Here is a 2,500-nt window from a genome sequence, read left to right as displayed (position 1 = left end):
TCTCCTCCTCCTCTTCTTCTTCTTCTTCCGTCTCCTTCCTCATTCTAAGTCTTCTGCTTATTATCATTATTTTTATTTTCCCTTCTTCGTCTTCTATTTCTTCATTTTTATCCTACATTTTTATGTTCGAGGTATTCTACCCTCCCCCACTTCTCCGCGATTCTTCTTCTTCTTTCTCTTCTCCTCCTCTTTTCTTCTCTCTCTCACCTTCTTTTTCGTCCCTCCTCTTCGTCATCGCCTTTTTTTAATCTTTATTCCTGTTTTCATATTCTTTCTTCTTTTGCTTATTCTTAGTCTTCTCTCCTCTTTCTTCTTTTTCTTTTATATACTCTTTCTGCTCTGTTGTTCTTCATTTGCCTTTCTGTTCACTTTCCTCTCTTTTCTGTTATTCGTTTGTCTGTATTTATTCTTTGTCTGGCTGTCTCTCTGCCATCTCCGAGAGTTCGTCTGTTTCTCTTTCTTTGTTCATCTCTCTTTCGTCAACATTTTGTTTAATTCTACCTGCACTTTCTCCATCTTTCATGTTATTTGTTTTTATTATTATTATTATTTTGTGTGTGTGTGTGTGTGTGCACGCGCGCGTTTGCGTGTGTGTATGTGTGTGTGTGTGCCTCACTATACATGCTTTACTTACAGTCTAAGGCCATATTTGGCTGTGTCTCTTAACTTTTCTCTAAAACCATTACCCAAAACGTACATGACCAAGATTTTATAATCTGGAAAGGAAATGGAGGGAATTATGGGAATTCCCAAATAGTCCGTAGCGATGGATAGGCTGATGTGTTCCCCTCATATTCAGATTTTTCCAGATTTTTTTTTTTTTTTTTTTTTTTTTTTTTTTTGTTGGGGGGACTACCGTGGTAAGGAAGTGGGTCCATCTATCAACTTAAATAACTCGGGTGGCAAAGTTTAGGGAAATTATGAGCTACGGTAGATTACCATCACACTGAGAAGCTTGATCATCAAAGTAAAGACTATCAATTTTTTTTTTCTCAGTTTTATCTGTCTCGAATTGAATTTCCGGAAGTCAGTTTGTCTTAGGGTAGGTGGGTTCTTCTACGTTTGCAATTGCATAAGTGGGCATGATGACAAGCATCAACTCAGCTACGTGTACACAAAGATAAAATGAAACATAACCCACAGTCATAAAAGAAAATAAATAAAACCGATATTAAATCACCTTAAGACCTTCCAAATACCTAACCTTTTTATTTGCCTACATGATAAAAAAAAAAAAAAAAAAAAAAAAAAAAAAAAAAAAAAAAATCTATATTTGGGTAAAGTAGCTCAGGTCAGCACAGCGTAAGAGCGTGTCTGTCGTTACACTTTAAGAGGCATGGGAATTGCCTTGTCCGACCTCCCCAAGTTCACACTAAGTTAACGTCACCTTCTAACTTAGTTCTCACACTTGACTCGGCAAAAGACCTTCATTTTTTTTTCCTTTCGTTTTTTTTTCAGTCCTCTCTATTCTTTATCCAAAGTTATAACAGGATAACTTAGTACCTCCTTAAGGCTGAGGATGCTGTGCTATCTTTTGCCAGACGCGAGAGAGGTCGAAGGTATTTTAACCAGTGTTATTTTCGGCCATTTTTTTTTTATTGCTACTTCTTCTTCTTCATCATGATTAAGACTAATTTCTTTGAAGATGATTTGATAAATCTTTGAAATAATAAGATAACCTCTCTTTCTGTGGTGATGAAATTCGATGTGTCGAAAGGTGATGATGAATGTAAGTATCCATAAAAAACAATACTTACCAGTATAGTAAATTAATAAAAACAATAGATGAATAAATATTTGAATAACTTAACTTCATAAACAAAACAAAATATGCCAGTGACATGAACAAAAAATCCCAAGTAAATGCAGGAACCTCCTAAAATAAATGTCTTTGATTAAGTATGCTCCTCGGAATGAAAATACTGAATGAATTATCCCATCAGAAAGTGTCAAAAAGTTTGAATACGCGGCAGAGGCAAAATACATCAAGAAGACGGAAGGCTCAGCGCGTATCTTACACACGATTAGGAAGAAAAAGAAGAAAAACGTAACAATAAGCAATTTAGGGATAATGAACTTTACAATATATACCTATACTAGTTGGAATGAGAGAGAGAAAGAGAAAGAGAGAGAGAGATGTGGGATATTATAGTGATATAGTGTGATACACGAAATAGTGTCTGTAATACTTTATACCAGGGAGGCATGATTGTGAAAAGAGAGAGAGAGAGATGTGGGATATTATAGTGATATAGTGTGATACACGAAATAGTGTCTGTAATACTTTATACCAGGGAGGCAACAGATAATGCCTAATATTGCAACAGATAATGCCTAATAAGGTGATATTAGTTGTATTATGCTTTACTTTATCGCAGTGATATCATTTCCAATGTTGCTACATGTTACATGAAAGCACATGTATCATTATTTACATTGTTTACTATATCTACGTTTCGTTCTATGTACAATATGTAGCATGTATTGTTTATGTACGAGA

The 2,500-nt window shown here is 35.0% G+C and overlaps 1 pseudogene; it reads left to right on the top strand.

Moving 5' to 3' along the window:
• Window positions 1-2,500, top strand: part of LOC147471736 (uncharacterized) — a 48,495-nt pseudogene that overhangs the window by 19,688 nt on the left and 26,307 nt on the right.

This window comes from Penaeus japonicus, unplaced genomic scaffold, assembly GCF_977035675.1.
Source record: "Penaeus japonicus unplaced genomic scaffold, GWHDUDI00000001_assembly GWHDUDI00000006, whole genome shotgun sequence".
Lineage (NCBI taxonomy): Eukaryota > Metazoa > Arthropoda > Malacostraca > Decapoda > Penaeidae > Penaeus > Penaeus japonicus.
This window is presented reverse-complemented; position numbering and strand designations above follow the sequence as displayed.